Source organism: Dermacentor variabilis, chromosome 6 (genome assembly GCF_050947875.1).
Source record: "Dermacentor variabilis isolate Ectoservices chromosome 6, ASM5094787v1, whole genome shotgun sequence".
Lineage (NCBI taxonomy): Eukaryota > Metazoa > Arthropoda > Arachnida > Ixodida > Ixodidae > Dermacentor > Dermacentor variabilis.
This window is the reverse complement of record NC_134573.1, coordinates 121,951,706-121,970,923: the sequence shown is the minus strand read 5'-3', so window position 1 is coordinate 121,970,923 and position 19,218 is coordinate 121,951,706.

The following is a 19,218-nucleotide window of genomic DNA, read 5'->3' as shown; positions in this document are numbered from 1 at the left end:
CTGTGTAGTTATGTTTATGTGTCTGTGTCTGTGTCTAGTCCCATGTCTACTTGCCGGTGCATAACTTCATTCCTCTCTCTCTTGGGTGATTCCTGAGCACCTCTAGCTGACCTCCGCCCACACATTTGCCCCCCACTAACCGACGCCATCATACCGAATTATTCAATGAAACTTTATAGCTGAGTAATAATTCCATATAAAACTAATCAATGTGGCTTCCATTTGACTAGAGGACAAGCCTAATACATCACGAAGTACAGCCGCAGTAAGCTGCGCAAGGCCACATGAGGCTTACATTTTGTTATCCGAACCGTCCCGAAAAAAAAAACTGTGTTCGCATTGCAGATATTGGGCTCATTGCCATTCCGCTTGCATTCTCCCTTTTAGACACAGGTACATGCACCGGCTATCTAACTATCTAAAAGACAACGGTGCTCATAGTGGCCGTCCTACTTCTCTCAGCAGGTATGATGCAAATCTGCCAAGTTCTTGAATGGCAAAGTTTTTTGAACTGCTAAACCCCTTACACCTCAGGCAATGAAAAATATTTTTCACGATAGCGGGCAAAACACTTAATCTAAGCGAACAGAAGTCATAGTTACGCACTGTACTAATTCTTACTTTCTCATGGCCGCAAACTTATCTGACGCGAAAGTTGGACGGCGATAGCAATAAGCGTTTATTTCATTCCCTTATCGCGTTATATACAATACATATCATCATTGCAACTCGTCGCGACTTGAAAGAAAATGCTTCATTTCTTTCCGTGAGGTATTCTAAATAAGCATGTGAAGGTCAGCGTGTTAGTGGTGAGGAACGATCAAACCGTCTCTTATGCTCCCATAAGGGTGTTAAAATCTTAAGTGTTTACCAAAAACTGTACCGTGCCTACAATTTTGTGTCTAATGCTCGGAAAACAAGGCTAAACAAATTTTGAAAATCACCGTTTGAAGCCATTTGACCCAATTGTTCGATTAAACATAATAATCTCGTATTAATCAGGGACGAAACTATTATAGTAGTTTTGCTTTCGCCTGACGGCAAGTTATGTCAGCACTAAGTACGGCCACAGCAAGCAGCACAAGGCCGCACGATATTTAAGTAGCCTTATAGGAACCGTGCCAAACAAACGGCTGCTCACACCGCAATTAACTAGCTCAACGCGATTCCGTGCTTATTCTTACTTCCTAACCCTCAGCGACACGAGCCTGCCAGAATAGCCGGTTAAGCACATCTACGTGCTCATTTTAACCAGCGTTCGTAAACAGGGTTAAGGGAAAAGACCTCTTGAAAAGTGGTAATTATGTATTGTGTAAGCAGCCTGGAGGGCAGTGGGAATGCTTTCTTTCTCTGAGAAGGTCCCTATAAAAGCAGGAGCGGACGCAACGCAAACATCTTCGTCTCGAGGATAGACCACCCCACTTGTGTCGATTAGTCTTGTATCACCGTTCACTTATAAGCTCCAATAGCACCACGATGAAGACAACGGCGCTGATACTGGCCGTCCTTCTTATCTCAGCAGGTACTTTCAGAGCCGGCAAAGCTTCTTGAAGCTCTCCTAGGGGATGGGAGGATACGTACCTCGCAGGTTATGTTTGCAATCTAAAATATGCTCCTATCTAGATATTGGCCTGGAGGTTCCTAAGTCACCGACTATAGACGGTGTTCTTTCAAGCATGTGTATGAATATTCCCCTTGAAACATGAAGAGCACAGAACTTCAATAACAGTAAACTGTGCTACCGCACGCTTTACAAAAATGAAAGCTTATTTAAAATTAAATCGCAAATGCCGAAGCATCTCGGCTGACTGCTAGAAGAGTGCGCTGCGGGAGCCTTAAGTACAATCGTCATGGAAATAAAGTACGGCAACCGACATAATTCTAAGACTGATAGAACGGTCAGTAGGTCAAGATACGAACTGTATTATTTATAAACCCATTCTCACTTCTTTCATTTTCACATTATGTAAGATTCTGCTGGCATTCGCGCGCTTTGCGCTATGAGAAACCTAATTCTCAAGTCTTCCCGCAGTGATGTTGACGGAGGGGTCTCCGGCTAAATCTTCAAGATCCGGGTCACGGGGGGCTTCGCAAGGCAAGCAATGTGGGGTAAGTACAATTTTGTTTTAGAAAATTTAGTGCCAAAAATATTATTAACTATACGGGTGACTTACACGAAATGATGATATTTTCCTGCTTTATTTTGTGCTTTAATTTGTGTTTTAACACAGGACACACTGTGAGAAGAGACGCACCGTAAAATGGCGTTCGAAGAAACCGAAATTCTTACAACAGAGACCAAACAACAATAACGAGAGCTTAAACCATTCGAAAGGAAACATGTCGTCAGGATATAATCCCGGTGTACGCACAAGAGCTTATCGGATGGCGCCCAGTCTACCACTCTTAAGTAGCATGGAATAATTCAACAAACCATCTCCCACCTCGCAGAGGATAGCTTAAATGTTGCGCCTTGGCATCATCACGTCCACCTGAAGCAGAAGACGAGCTGGTTCCAAAACGCCCGGAAAATGGAGTTATTTTTGGTTAGAGCGACTTGAATGTAAGAATATATACCCTAGGTAATTCTGACAGGTAACTCTGTCAATATGTTTAGCTTCAAGAATAGAAGTACACCTACTGGCAGTAACATGTTCGTCAGCATAGAGGCGTATCGAAAGCCGTTTGCTGGTACCTACATACGGCTCGGATATGACCTTATTAAATATTCACAAATGTACCCATCGCGATACCAACCAACCCTGCGGTACACAGGCAAAGTAGCCCCGCCGAACCCCAGATATGAAGCAAAGAGAGGCTTCAAAGCAATATCAGCCATTTCTCAATGTAAAGGTACAATATGACAGTGAGGAATAATTGATGCGAAAGAATCGAATGGCCAACTGAGCGCCAAATCCTGCCTCTGTAACAGCGAAACTGCACCTAAACTCGAATTGGCGGCATTGCAACGTAATGTGCGAGCCTTGACAGAGCACAGAAGGCAAAAACGTCTGCTGCTGCCGCGCTACAGTGCCAGTCGTTGTAGGAGGGGAGAGTCCATTGCCCCGATGCCATGTCACCCTTGCTCTCGCTCTCACAAGCCTGTCTTATTTGACTGTTCATTGTCCGCCTAGGTGGTCACTGGTGTTCTAACATCGCCTCAGTAATCACTATGAAGGAATTAAACTATTAAAAGACAGGTTAAATCGGAGAAAAAGCGTTTGTGGTAGTGATTTTCAAACATACGACGCCACGCTCACAAGGCGAGAGTCAAACCTAGATAGCAGGCTTGTGAAGTTGTCTTCGTGGCATCCTGCTACTGGGACCGACATTGTTACTGCCAAGCCCGTCGCGACCATAGCTGTGACGTGAAAATCACCGCGTCTTACTCGGGAGCATCCCTAGTAGATTATGTGGCAGTAAGGTAAGGTAGCATGACGTCACGGATTGACGTGAACCAGCATTGCGCTGTCTAGGAGGCATTGTTCAAGCGTCCCATGGCGCTAAAAGCGAAGGACCGCTCAGTGACGGTTATGAGGGCATTAATGCTTTCGCATTCAAAACTAGCAAGCAGTGCTTACGTGTCCTCGAATTTTTCTTTCAAGGACTTGGCTACAACTCAGCTCCACAGAGTCTAAACAGCACTGCAGAAACGATGTAAATCTAGACTGAGGAATGCTGCGTGTAAAAAACAATTACGCACGCCCCCATATATGCTGTGCTGGTGTCGAGTGCATAACTGAATCGGGCTTGTCAAGTGATGGCACGGCGCAAGCTTTTATTTCGCCCCAGCGAATCAAACATATCACGAGACATTCGACGCTGAAAAAAAGAAGTGGTTGACTCAGTGCTCTATTGCATGGAGGGAACTTGCGGCATTGCATCAAATTGTGGCATTAGGTAAGACTTCACGAATATCAGAAGTGTTATGTTGTCTGGCATGGTGCAAAGTGAACGTGATCAGAAGGCACTTAAAAAGAATGAAATGAAAAGCCGCGTGCAACAGTGTTAGGTCATGGATTTATGCCGCATTTTAAAGCTGTGAAGGCACTCTTGTCTTTCTTGAGGGCGACTGGCCTATGTGAACGTCTTTCGCTCGATCAGGCCCTCCGCATGCGTGCGTTAGCTCACCGCGGCTTTCCTTCCGCTCCCCTCCATCTCTCTATCTTATCTTCCTATTCCCTCTTTCCCCTCCCCCAGAGAAGGGTAGCCAACCAGACGAATTTCTCGTTAAAATCCCTGCCTTCTCTCTTTATTTCCTCCTCCTTCTCCTCCTTGAACTTGTTTCCCTTTCATACTCTCCAATTTTAGTAAAAGGAAAAAGAAAGAAAGAAAATAGAGCAATGCTATTTCAGGAGTGTATTAACGATTTATCACAATGATACGTTAAATGTACCCCAAAGCTGACCAAATTGACGTCGAAGCAGGGCCTTCTACATTTCAAGGCATGCCGCTGACCGCCGATCCATAGGTTTTGAACCCTTCTATAAATTCTGGAAGCCCAACTAAAGCAACGGTCAATATTAGCATGGAATTAAACCGACAGTTACATAGTTGTATGCTTCAGTCAGAGTTTCTCGCAGTACTACCCAGTGAGGAAACTGACACTGGATTACTGTTACATGCAAGAGAATGTTGTCAGGAGATGGTTTCGGGTCGGCATCGTTCTCGAAGAGCCAGGACACCTTGAAGGCACCTCTTGTTAGCAGCATTCCGTCTGTCACACTGGTTCATTCTCCACTAAAACGCCATGTAAAGCGCTGTGCTTCAGTTAATACGAAAAACATATTTTATTCAACCATGGCGGCTTTTCATGGGTTGTACAATTTTATCAAGCGTAATACGTACCTGGCGTTAAACATAGGGGAGAGCCATGACAAGGTCACAGAGGAATGTGCGTATGCTGCGTTATTTCTTGATTGCATGTCACTCTCTAGATCATGAACTTTATTAGAATATCAGGTACGGTTAACAAAAATGAAATACAGGTAAATGAACTTTATTAGAATATCAGGTACGGTTAACAAAAATCAAATACAGGTAAATTAATGGATATTTGATTTTGTCTCTTGCTCGCAGAGCTATGTCTGCGAGGCGCACGAGACCTGCAAGCCGGGTCCTTTCGGGCGTGCATGTGAGTACTGTACTTCGCCCAGTCGCGTTCCTTGCGCGCTTTGGCAGCGTGAGTGTCACGGAACGTGCTTACGCCACATTTCGCTTGGCGGCATGATTTGCCCCACACTCTTTAAATTTAAATGCTCGTGTGAGGAATTGCCATTTGAGCCACTGAAGAGCAAGTTGTCCTGTAGTTTGACGTCCTACTGATCATGCTTGCAAAGCGAAGCCCATCTACGGAATCGTTAGGGAGCATTACCGCACTTTGAGATATATAACCTGCCTATAGCTGAAAATCGCCACAGATACGAGGGCGAAAAGGATTGAATCAAATCAAAAGCAACGGCATCCAACGGCAAGCACAATAGTTATGTAGCGACCATCCATCACTTCGTTGTCCCCGCCATTAGGGCCATTACTGCTTGGTCCTGAAATGCAGTTTGCGTCGCTGTGGGGGTCATTGCCTCCTGCTAAGCGGCTGCCCGATTGGGGTACTATGCCTGACACTCAGCAAACCTGCTTTTACTTCCCAATAAAGTAAGTGTAGTTTCCGTTTTCAAGATGACAAAAAGTGCATTCCTTCCCTCTGTCAAACCAAGCTCCGAAGAAGTCGTGACCCAGGATATTTAGGTTTATTTGCCAACAGTAACCATGGATGACGCTTGTCCTACTCATGCTGACAGAGACCGCTGCACCGTAACGTCTTCTTTCATCGCCGTAGAGCTTCACCTCCCCACAATTTGATCCAGAAATTTCCGAGTTTGGTTTATAAAGTAGAGGCCCCTTTCCAACTCCGGCGAATCAATTCACAGACAGGAAAATATCTGAACGACATCTCCGCGCTGCCCCCCAACGTCGTCCATGGCATAGACGACTTGCTAGCGGGTATGCCTTCGGCCACAGCATACGACGACCAGCAACGCGCAGACCTGCAGCGCCTTGAACCATCGCAACAGAGCAGGCTTCAAGAGCTCCTCGCCGAGGTACGCGGCGACGAACGACCGTCAACTCCTACACAAGTTGCGTCACTTAGTGAGTGAGCACTGCGCAAACGAGAGGCAGCTTCCACTTCTGCACGAGCTGTGTTTGCAACGCCTCCCACAGTCCGCACACATGGTACTGGCACGTTCCGACGAGACGAGTGTCGATTGGCTAGCTGCACTCGCTGACCACATATGCGACTGCTCGTCTGCGGCGCAGTTACCTATCGCTGCTGCGAGAGTCTCAGAGCCTGCAGATCGACTCACGCGCCAGGAGGAAACAGTCGAGAACGTTACCGGTGTACTGGAGAAGCTGACGACGGGTGGCAACAATGGCGAAAAACTACGGCGCAACCATTCGCCTTCACAGTCTCGCAGCACGCCGAGGGACTCGCTGCGGCAAATCGGCTTGTATCATTGTTGCTTTCGTCAACAAAGATGTCGCTGCATCCAGCCCTGTTCGTGAACGGGAAGTGCACCGGCCAGTCGCTAACGGCGACATGCGACATCGGCCATCTCGGAAGCCGCCTATTCTTCGTAGTCGACCCCATCAACGGCACCCGTCTGCACGTGGGCACCATAGCCGAGCTGTCTATCGTTCCCGCCACGGCCGCTGAGCACTAACGCGGCAACTCCGCACCCATGCTCCACGCAGTGAACAACACTGCCGTCAGGTCGTATGCGCTCCGGTCAATAACGCTACACACCGGACTCCGGCGTTTCCACAGGACGCGACTCATTATACAGCAGAGTACCTGTACTGTCACTCGTGAGAACCTCAGCCTCCTAAGATATTTCTCAATATAATTTACTGCGGAGTGAAGTGAGGGGGAGTATAACGCATGATATACCAACCTGCGATATATGACTACGTAGAAACAAAAGAAATTAGGCAAATTTTATTTTGACGATCGGTTCAGGTTATTGTCTCGAAAGCAATACTATTACGGAACGATATTTTTACCGCTGTGTCATTGTGGCGACAGTTATTTTCATGCGTTCCGAGCGCCCTGGTCACGAAGGCTGCAGTAATGTGCGTGTTATTTGCCTTATTTTACTCATCACCTAGTACTGGCTCTAAACTAAAAAAAATATTCGTAGTTTGAAGTGAACAACAATATAATTGTCCTTCAAGCTGTAAAATAAATTGTGAGTTCTCCCCTTTTCTTAATGGTGATTACTCGTTCCGCAAAATTATACTGAGTTGGGATGGATGCACAGGTCATGGCGCTATTTCGCATCCCAGATATTGTTATTGACCTAATAAGCGACAGTTTCACTACAGCTACGATACCCATAATTAGTTTTTCTAAAACAATAACTGTCCCATGTTTCTGTATTATTATGAGCTATGTGTAGAGGCCATAAGTATTTCATGGTTGAAATGACATTATTTTTCATATGCTCCGCTTATTAACGCTTTGAAAGTGCCGGGTGGCTATATTATGAAGTAAATCAACACGAGCCTCATAGAATGCTATCAACATATGCCAAATGGAAGCATTGTTAAGCTTGTATTCCGTAAAAAAAGCAATTACAAAAACAAGTCTGAAAGATAACTAGCAATTTATGCCAGGAGGAGTGCTACATCTGCCGGCTGCTACGTCCTAATATGCTCGCCTTGAAAGTTTAGTTGCAGGCTAATGTTTACAACATAAGTAGATGTACATTCGCAGGTACTGTAAGAAGTCACGGTGGAAATTCGATCAGCGTTCAAAGCATATCCTTGTACCGTCCTAGCAGAATGCGATGGTACTTATGGCGAGAAACTCTTCGGTTTATTGTAAAGCTACCGTAAGGATTCACACTTTATTTGCTTGGGCACCAGATATTTTTCTTTTCGATTTGATTTGAATATGCTATGGTTATTCAATAAATTGTCCTATAGGCCTCCAGTTCTTTTTCTTCATTCTTTGATTTCTGCAACGGTTCTGCACCATGTGGGGTGCATTCCTTTGTTGCATAATGGAGCGTTTCCTTCTAGCGCTTGTTGACTTTCAACTGTATACTCCACTGCACATTATAGCAAATGCGTCAATGTTATAACTACACTTCACATCGATTTAAACACACTGATTCTTAAAATTTGACGGCTGTGTTCGTCTGCGTCTTATATGTTCCTGCTACTTTATTGTCACATGAAGCTAGCAGACAGTGACATGAATGAATTTCGCCAATTACTTGTTTGAATAAGTGAAGCGTATAATTTATAAATAGATGAGAACGAAAGTGGACGAAAAAGCAACTTGCCGCAGGGCGAATAGGAAACAACGTATTGATATTACGGGTGCGAGGCTCTTACAATTGGGGCACAGGGGCACTGTCTTAGCGTCCACGTTGTTGCATGCTTATGTATGGGTACTGGAGTTAACGACCGGAGTGGTAATCAGCGAAATCACTCACGGCCTTGGCAGCGGATGAAGAATATCCTATTTAAGCATGTGACGCAATGCGGAAGAAAAAATGTTCCACCTCAGCCACTAGAGTCTTCAGTGGCGGCACTTGCTCACACTATCAGCGTCCACTTTAATCGTCCCGCAAATATAATTGCAATAATCCTCTTAAATAAAGAAGTTATTCCTGCTATGCCTTCCGCCTTCGCATGGTGTGTTGACTTTATGTGGTTGTTAATTAGAGAAACCTCGACTCCCGTACTTCTAGCGCATTATTATTTCTTACTTGCCGGCTCTCATATGGTGCTCAAATATGATGGAAAACTGGCGACAAAATTTTAGAACGTTTCAGAATTGATTAAATAAACCAATACTTTAATACTTGCTCGTTAGGAAGTCAGCACACAAGCGTTTTCTTCTAGCATCATTCATTACACTGTGCTATGTCGACCGTGAGTGTGATGCTAAATTGCGTTTGCCGCTACATTAAAGCCGTCCTCAATCTATACAGGCACCTCTGACTCACGATACACCTAAAAGCCCCATGGATGGACACCAACGAGATCAACCTGCTTGGCTGCTGAATAAAGTTACTTGCGCTCACAAAGTGTTGTATATGAGCTGATTCCAATTAGCTTGGTTTTAATTTTATAAAATGCATAGACCAGAAGTTTCAAGGCCTCCAGCAAATGAACCTCATAACAACGCGAAAAAAAGGATATACAAAAGCTTGCTGGAATGAATTGTTCAAATAATTATTGCGGGTATGCCAAAGGGAAATCGCTAAACCAAAGAAGATGCTCACAAACAGGGCCAAAGGCGAAGTGCAAGGTATTCCAGATGCTCGTTAAATGCCTTGTGAATATCCAACAGCTGTTTTCACCGTTCGTGGTGGTGAAAACTTTATTTTTGTCCGGCATGATATTAGGGTGGCCTTCACCCTGCTTGGGCGTCTGCCACAAGTCCTCGGGCTCTAGTGGCGTTGTCAGCCCGCTGGTCTGTCCACAGTTGATCTTCCAAGTTTCAACTGAGCAGCACACAACACAAACACTCACGGAGGCTTTCGCTAGAGGCTGTCTCCACATTGCTACTCGTCAGCACATTGCATTCTCGAGAGAGAGAGAGAGAGAGAGAGAGAATCAACGCTTACTGAGTCCTTTGTAAAGGGCGGTGCGCGCTGGCACCAGATGGGGTGGAACCTTCTTCTGAGGTCCCATATGCGTCCAGAAGTTTTTGGCCCCTAGCCGCCAGCACCAGCTGGGTCGGTAGGTCGGGGCTGGACAACAAGGTCTCCCATTGCTCGGGGGGAGGGGGAAGTTGGGGCTGGGAAGGGTGAGGAGTAGGGATGGCGGGGGGTTCTTGAGCTTAGTGCACTCTGCAAGGATGTGTGCTAGAGTGCCTTCCGATCGTCTGAAAAACGGGCATGAAGTTTCATGCTCTGCTGGAAACACCTTTTGCAAGAGCATGGGATGCGCTAGCGACCCCGCTTGCGCGAGTCGCACGATCGTTTGCTGCCTTCGGCTGAGTTGCGGATGCGGGCGGGGACGCCTACATCGGCCGCGTCTGTACATTTTGGTTATGTCTTTCTAATTTGTCACGAGGTGCGGTAACTCTGGCTCCTCCTCGGCCCGGATTGACAGTTCTCGGGCATAGTGGTCGGCGAGTGCGTTGCCTTCCATTTGCGAGTGAGCCGGGACCCACACGAGCTCAACGGCCCGTCCCGGTGATTTGCGTTTTGTGAGGATCGCTAGCTCCGCGGGAGAGATGTTACCCTTGCGGTAGCTTGCGTAGGCGGTCTGGGAGTCTGTGACCACGGTCCTCACTCCCGGTTGTGCGAATGCGAGGGCCACGGCCACTTCTGCTTCGGCTGTATTCGCCGTCCGTATCGACGCGCCTGTGACAAGTTTACGATGACGGTGACGACCGCCGTTGCTCTGGTGCCGTGCTTGCGAAGTGAGGCGTCCGCGTTGAGAGCCTCGGGGTCCTCTTCCAGCTGTTGAGTCAGTGCCTTGGCCCGGGCAGAGCGTCTCTCGTCGTTCCTCCTCAGCTGCATGTTCCGGGGGAGGGGCTTGGTCTTAATGTCTCTCCGCGTTGTGGGGAGCGGCTCCGTTGTCGGTTGCTGTTCAATTTGCCATCATATCTTGTGTAGGACCCGTGCTCTGTCCGGCTCAGCCTTATTCTCTGGTGGGATAGGTGTGCTTCCACCAGCTCTTCCACCGTGTTGTGGGCCCCCATGTCCAGCAGCTTCTGCGTTGACGAGTAGAATGGGATGTCCATGGGGAGTTTGACTGCTTTCCTTATCGTCGTGTTCAGCGTCTCGAGAGTTAACCTTCGTAAGCTGGAGGTACGGGGCGGAGTACGTTACGCGTGACACGACGAATGCCTGCACCAGGCGCAGTGCGTCTTCTTTGACTCCTCTGTTCCGGCTTCAGCATATGCTGAAAAGTTGCTTTTGAGCCACACAACTTACATTCGTTTGTCTTACATGTATACATCTGGATGGATTATATTCCACAGTACTAAATTACAGTATGTCCTTGTTTGTAGCTGCTGCTACTGGACAGACGGCGAGTTATATAATTTTTGATGAGATGGTTGGTAAATATACCTCTGCATTTGTAATGTATTGATATATTGTTACGTGTAGCTGATGCCCAATGCTATTTATAATTTAATCTGTTTTCACCGTTACTACAAAAGAACATTCACACACTAGTATTATTAACGTTGGGAAATTTCGTCATCACATTGCACGTTATCAAGCCTTGTCTATTAAAGATACAACTAGAGCATTGGGAACAAACGTGCAGTTTGTCCGTATACTTCTGGATATTCAGAGTCTACGAATGACTGTGGTTCATCTGTTAGCGTTTGACTTCTTAAGTGGCACATTCTGGTTCACTGTTTAACTTGTCATGCTTTCTGTTTATATGACAGAGAATACCAAATGTATCGTAGATTTGCCCTTATATCGGTGAAATATTAACCCATTAATCGAAGAATTGTATTCCGCAAAACAATTATTCTTCATCGATGTCCACGTTTCAGTTGAGGGGGTCCTGAACCACCCCTCGGGCTTGGTAAAATAATAGTCCGCGGGAAGCATACGCTGCCGCGAACATCTCAGCCAAGCTTTGCTGCCGTACGCGGTGCGTGGTGCTCGGAAGTGAATCGCGAAGTCACCTTTCTCTCAAGCACTCTTTTCAACAGAAGGCCCTGTCCTTACTCTCTTCCAAAAAAAGACGAAATAAAAGCCAGCGGCAGCTTTATTTTGTCATTCCCTTAGATTGCTGTTATTGGCCGATAACTGACATCAAGTTGTGTTCGCCTACATGGCGTAGATACTGCGGCCACCGCGGGGTGCCGTCACAATCCACACTGGCTAAGCACACAGCTGCTCGCTCTGGACAACCACGCATCGCTTATGTTTAGCGCGTCGTAGGAACCAAAGGCGGAAGTCATGGCGTCTAGGTTAAAGTTGAAAACCAAACTTTTGGTTTGGTTTTGGAGCGTTTTGGACATGCGCCATTGCGCCGCAGCCTTCACAGTGCAAGGTATTGAAGAAGGAATGGAGCACAGAGGACGCCATGTTTGATTGCCAACGTCTAAGTTCCTGCTTAATGTATTGAAGTGCTTTTTGCGGCAACGCATTTCGGGAACAGCCTATTTTCACTTCAAATGACTTTCTCCACTTCGATAAAAAGTGGCGCAGGGCCCCGTAAACGACTTGACCGCTGTTTAAGACGGCTTTGCAACAAAGAAAGCATTGCGCTTTTCATTACACCAGTCTCTTGGGTGAACGATCAAGAAAACAAAAATGAAGAGGTCTGCGAGGCACACGCAGCACATCATCGTCAGCCTACTTTATGTCCACTGCAGGACGAAGGCCTCTCCCTGCGATCTCCAATTACCCCTGTCCTGCACCGCGTCCAGCTATAGTGCCTGTGAATTTCTACATTTCATAACCCCACCTAGACTTTTGCCGTCCTCCACTGCGCTTCTATCTCTTGGCACGCATTCTGTGATCCTAGCGGTTCACCGGTTATCTAACCTGCGCAATGCATGACCTGACCAGCTCCATTTCTTTCCCTTAATGTCAATTAGAGTATCGGATATCCCTGGTTGCTCTCTGATCCACGCCACTCTCTTCCTGTCTCTTAACGTCACGCCTAACATTCATCGTTCCATCGCTCTTTGGACGGTCCTTAATTTGTCTTCGAGCTGCTTTGACAGTATCAAAGTAGCTTCTGCCCCACATGTCAGCACCGGTAGAACGCATTGATTGTACGCCTTTCTTTTTAAAGATAATGGTAAGCTTCTAGTCAGGATATGACTGTCTGCCGAATGCACTCTAACCCCTTTCTATTCCACTGTAAATTTCCTTGTCATGATCAGAGACCCCTGTGAGTAATCGACCAAGGTAAATAAGTGGTCTAAAATCCTAAACCAGTAATTTTTTCCCTTGTGCATATTACAATTTCCTGCCTAATTCAGTGGGCCTTCAACTTTACCTTTTGCCATTGTTCTTATTGCTTGTTTAGCTGTACTGCACATAGACTCGCTAGTGCCATGTGCTTTATTTATTTCTGCATTCGGTGCCAGTTTATAACACATATTGTTCATCTTGACTAACTCGCTTATCTCGCTGACTAACTTTTCAGGTTAGTCAGCGTAGGTGTTGTTTATACTTCTTTGTCCTCGTGTCATGCGCTGTTTGTTTTTCAAAATAGGTAAATGCTTCGACCTTTTTTAAACGTGCCTGGCCCCAAAAATGTAAAGTAATGAATTAGTCGATGAAAAACCTTGTATCGAAAGCGAATAATCGATGAAAGGATATGGTGATGAATGATTACTGGTTATTTGAATAAGAAACTTAATCTAGAATATTTCGTAAGCACAGTTCAAAATTGCGAAATATTTGAAAACTCTGTAAAGCATATTCCTACTTTCCAATAGCGACTTCTCATTTCGAAGACCGCATCTAGCCGTAGAATATCGGATTCGTTATTCGAGTGCGCAAACCTTGTTAACTGCTGGTGGAGAAAGGAATGCACACATGAGAAGACTGATAACAGGCCATAAGTACAGAGATCTCAAATGCTGGTTTCTATTAAGTAGAGAAAGAGAGAGAGAAAGCACAGAAGTCAACTAGGCGCCATGAATTTTTCTACTCTGCGCATGGAAAGGGGCGAACCGAAGAAGACAAAGAGAGAGAATAGAGAAAGCAGCACTACTTTCGTTAACACGTTAATATGCAAGAAAAGTATATGAAATGTTGCAGATACAAGTCATCCTGAGATGATGTGGGCATTTTCTAGTAGCTTTTTGCACAAATGACGCCATTGCTATGGTTTGATTTCCATATACAAAAAGCCATGCTGCCTGTTGAAGACATAGAAGCACTCCATGCAGGCCGTCCAGTCCTGCAAACGCGCTTCGAGCTGAACGTGTCTACAGCTTAGTAAAAAGCATACGAAGCGCATCGACCAGCCAGTGCAGCATGACGATGATCTGCCGGTCCTGCTCTGACAATTCCTCAAGAGCTGATTGGGAGTTTGATGCTGTCGATGTGCCTTGTAAAAATGTTAGAATAACAATCAAAATGACGTATATCACTAAGAGCTAGAGGATTGTACGATGACTTTCATCTCGCCTACATTCATCGGCATTACGACCACAATGGCAATCTGTAGTAAACGTTCCAGGAGGCAGAAAAATTGTTATTGAAGGCTAAAGTTTAAGCTGGTGCGTCGTCTATCTTTCCAAGTTACTACCGCAGCAAAGCTTTCATTTCACTTTACTTATTTATTTTTTATTTATTTATTTAGTTACTTACTTATTTATTTATTTTTTCTGTAAGTGCCCAAGAACAGCTATACGCGTTAATATTGGCGCACTTATGCTATACAATAACAGAAAACCGGAACGAAAAGTGCTACAAGAAGCGAAAAATTGAATTACAAATCCTAAAAAAATTTCCCGCTGTAATAATTTAACGAATGCAGGAAAGGGTAAAAGTTTTCTTTTCTCATTTTTTTATATTGACATGCTCTCCTAATTATGTTTATCCGTTTGCCACTTTTCACCGGATAACACATGCTAAAAGCTATCACTGAGCGCAAGTCGCCTTCTTGTATCGGAAGTTTCTGGCATGTTATCGATTGTATTATCTGTTTACATGAAACCCCGTGTAACCAAGTTCTGTGCGCGAGGATAATCCTGCTGTACGTGCTATAACCTACGCGATCACTGGTGATTACTCTGGAAGGTTCCTTGACCCACGTATACGTACCCAACGCGTCTGATCCGCGCATCAGATTTTAACGTCCACCGACTGTGCTAGCCCCTATAGTTGTGATTTGAGCGTATAACCTTTATTGGAGCGCCACTCTGGGGTGCCTGTCCCTGCGGCGAGCGTCAGCACAACCCAGCGAACAAGCACAGTGGGGGATAAAAGACGCGAGCAGGAAAGCGGAGGAGGACGGCGCAGTCAAACAATGAAGCGTAGAGGGAAGGAGGAGGGTATGGAGAAAGCGTGAGAAAAGAAAGCGAAGCGTGGCGACGATGACCGCGAGATGGCACCAAAGTAGCGCGCGTCGTCTGGGAGGCCCGTTTGCGGTGGCTGCAGTGATTCACGCCCACGCGTCACCCACGCGCTGCCTTTCGTGATCTCCAAATTAGCGCGCCAGTCTCGCCAGACCTCATCGCGTTTGCATCGTGCCGCACGAGAGAGATTGTCGACGCCAGTCGGTATATATCGCGAAATGAAAACGCGTGCACAGCTGCGCTCAAATTTCAGTTTAGGGAGTATAGGAATTATAAGTGAACTTTTTCGTCCGGCCACAGGTTCGCCCAATAAGGAGCTAGTTTCGTGATTCACACTTTTTGATACTAGGTTCATCAGCGCCAATAGAGCGTCAGTATATCTTCTACCAATGCGCACTGCCCTGAGGCGAGTTTCGCGGCGTGCGCCTGGGTCAGGGTACACTGATATGCTTCTCCACCTTCAGGCGAAGTGTGTTTTTGATTTTAGTGCTCACTGAACGAGGGCAAATATCTTAAAGTAAATGAAGTAGTATTAGCACTGACATACACAAAACGTTGTGTTGTATCTGTGGAATGAGTAGCATGCAGCGCATTGTTTCTTCTGTAGCAGAGGCAAATTTTCGGCTTCGGACAACATTTTGGTTACAGAATAGTGGCGTGCATCAGAGACGTCGCTCAACGATTCCAGTGTTAGGGCTGAAGGTACTTCCCAAGGACTGTGGTATGTCGGACAAAGCTTTGTTATCCGCTGGTCGCAAGATAGCTTTAGACAATTACTGAATCGCTCAAAGCATAATGGGATATTGAAATGCAGCGATCACAACGAGTGTATTTCGAAGTAACAATATGGTAACGAACAAATTCGTAATGAGATGAAGGCAGCAAACCTGCCTCCTTTGTAAAGATAAGTTCCAATTTGATGAAACTATTGGAATATAAAAAGGTCTTATAAAGCTGAGGAACTATAGGATTGCCGCAGTTACACCAGGCGAGTCTACGTGGAGTGGTAATGCTGATTTACTAATATCACCATCTACTGTGCTACAATATTATTCTATCTATACTCTATTTCGGCAACTCCTGTCAGAGAAAACGACGTGAAAAATATTTATTCTTAAAATCTGCTAAAAGCATTTAGCTGTGTAAGCTGTTTAAGAAGACTAATAGAGCAGGAAAACTGAGTAGAGAATAAATTGAGGACCTCAGTTAGGCTCAATCAAACATGTGAGTAATACATATACAAGCGATGTCTTCAAAATGGGTTGAAATTTAGGCACCACCTCGCGTGAAATAAATATGTAGTGCACGCAGAAGCGGATGGCTCAGCTAGTTCGTCTTCGAAGTGTGCTACAGAACAATAAAATGTAGATTAGCGCTAATTGAGGTACTATATTAGTAACTACTCAAGTGTGTTTTCTAACTCTTTGCTGATGTGGACTATACTGTTTATACTTCACAGCAGGCATACACTGAACTAGCATCATATCTAAATATTTAGAAAAAAAGTTTTCTCGAGTGTGTCACTAGAAACCCTGCTTTCGATAATGTTATACCTACAAGTTAATTTCCTGATGCAATGTATTCTCGGTGCTCTTAATGTAAAATCGCAATATTTAGTTCACCGTGCTTACCACCATCTCGATAACCAATTTTTATTGTTATACAAAGTCCAGTGCTTATAATTATTAGTACTCTAAAGCCTGCAGCAATCCCAAACAGCGGCTTCAAGTGTTTCTTGTTTTTATCATGGTTACGCTATAGACTCTATACACTATTAAATTTCTTATTTTGTCCTATGAGTAATTTCACACCCCTTCCGGTGCAAATTTTTGTTCTGCACGGCATCGATCTCAGAACTTCACCTTGGATGACATGCGATAGTTGGGAACTTTGATAACGCTGACCACCTGGTGCGCGCCAGAATATCTGACAGAAGAATTTGACATCGATAGCTGTTAAAGGGTATTTCAGGCAGTTTTGGTATTACGTGCCATGACTACCATCACGAATAAATGCCATAAAAAGTTTTCTGGAAATAAAGTTCCACCTCCCACTTTAGGCGTGACGATGTTAGTCCTACGGCCTAAGCAGTACGCCCTTAATGCACCTATATGAGGGCGGTAAATGATAAGGTTTTAACAGCAAAACCACACGGCGCAGAATGCATGGCGACAAGGAGGAAATAATCCCCGCAAAATAAATATTGAAGATTACTGTTTCCTCCATCTTCCGAATTTATAGATGCAACCTACATGACGAATCAGAAAGAAAATAATTAATCTTCCAGTGATAGTTACGAGAGGAACGGGGCCCATCACTTGTTAATCGTCTGTTTAGACACCCAGGGCCACGGCCGCGAGAAATTCACCTACCTGGAGAAAGTAAGGGTAGTGGCCCAAGTACACTTCTGAAATATTAAAAAAAAAGAAGAAAACCTTATACCGAACTGCCAATGACTTTATAAAAAAATTCTACTTGAATGGGAGGGATCATGAGACTCTCATCAAAATAACTTTTTTTGTACGGAGGCAAACATTGCATTTCAGAATGAGAAGTATTTTGGAAGCGTAAGTTGTGTGCAGCCCGAATGAGCTTGAGCAGACGTACGAAATCTGTTAACAGCAGTGCTGAGAACCCCATAGGCAGCAGGAGGGCAATACTCCTTGACCAATCAACGGGCGCCCGTTTCCAGATATTTCACTGTGAGCGAGCCTACGCATGTTTCTACTTGTATTCTAAATTATTTTTCTTTTTCGATGCTTTCATTTGATTCAATATTTTCCCGCTGAAATCCTAGCACTATTGTTGAAACCAGCCTCAGCACTGAAAGCGCTGAAAGCTATGCGTTTCTTGAGGACAAGCGACTTACTTATTCCAAGTATTATTTGTTTCATTATGAAAATTATTATTAAATGCTTGTAACAATATTTCTTCTCCCAATCAGCATAACTTGATACAATCATTGCATTCACTTCAATGAATGCTTTCATAGGTTTTAATTATTCACTTATTAAATATAGGAAACTTTTCAACAAACCAAACAATATGAACCTTTCATTAACAAATTTTCTTACTTTCTCAACTTTTTTTTGAAATTATTTTTTGCGATGCTTTCAGTTTATTTATTACTTTACTTAGGTTGGAAGCAATACTTCTAGGATGATGGTCGAGACCAGCCTCAGTATTCAAAAGCCTTGAACTCTAGGCATTTCTTGAGGACAAGCAGACTGAGTGACAGACTTCGAGAAGGGACGCCCCTACATCGCACACCTGTCCAGCTTTCCTCTTTTCCTACCAGTTATATTTGATCTGGTCTCCTGTTATCATTGAAACCCTGTGCATCCTTGCAAGAGTACAGGGTAGGTAGCTGGTTCATGCAGTGGCTAACTTTTCTAGCTTTTGTACACTCCTCCTCCTATTTATTTAACATCCAAGAAGATTCTTCGCAAAAATAAAAAAAGAAAGGAAAGGTGCTCTTTCAGGATAGCATATCACGAGACTTTTGAAATTGCTCTAAAAAATGGGGTGGTCGCGCTGGTGCGATAATTCATGCAGTATTCTAGGAGTAATACAACAAAATGTGGTATTAGGTACCTAAGTCACGAATCAGCAGTGTTCAGTGGCCCGGCATAACGCAGACCGAACGTGTTCAGGCAACACTAGGAAAAAGTGTAAAGCAAATACTGCTGCCGGTGGCATGGCTTGGCCTTCACAAACGCTTACTTATTCATTTTACAGCAAAATGCCGGCCAACCCTACACGCGCCAACTGTGGCAACTGCACCAACTCTCAGGCGCATTCGATTGACCGAACAACTGCCACTTTTTTCGCTAATGAGAATTCTCGAACATTGCGCGAAACCTTCCTCAGTGCAGAAGGTGTTCAACGCGTTTTCGTGCTTCTGGAGGGCCCGTGGACTGAGTGCCATGCCTTTCGCAGTATCGCGCGCTACGTCGCACTCATGCACAGTTCTTCTTTAAGTGTCTTTTTTGCTAGTGTCTTTTTTTTGTTTTCATGAACATCTTTTACTCCCACACGCCTTCACATGGTAGCCAGCCGAACAATGCTCATGCTAAACTACATGTCCTCCCTTCCCTTCCTCTTCCTCATAATTCTTTCACTTACAAGAAGACTGTCCGCTTTTCGGTAAAAAGATGGTGCGGTTTGAGCAGAGTTATAAATTT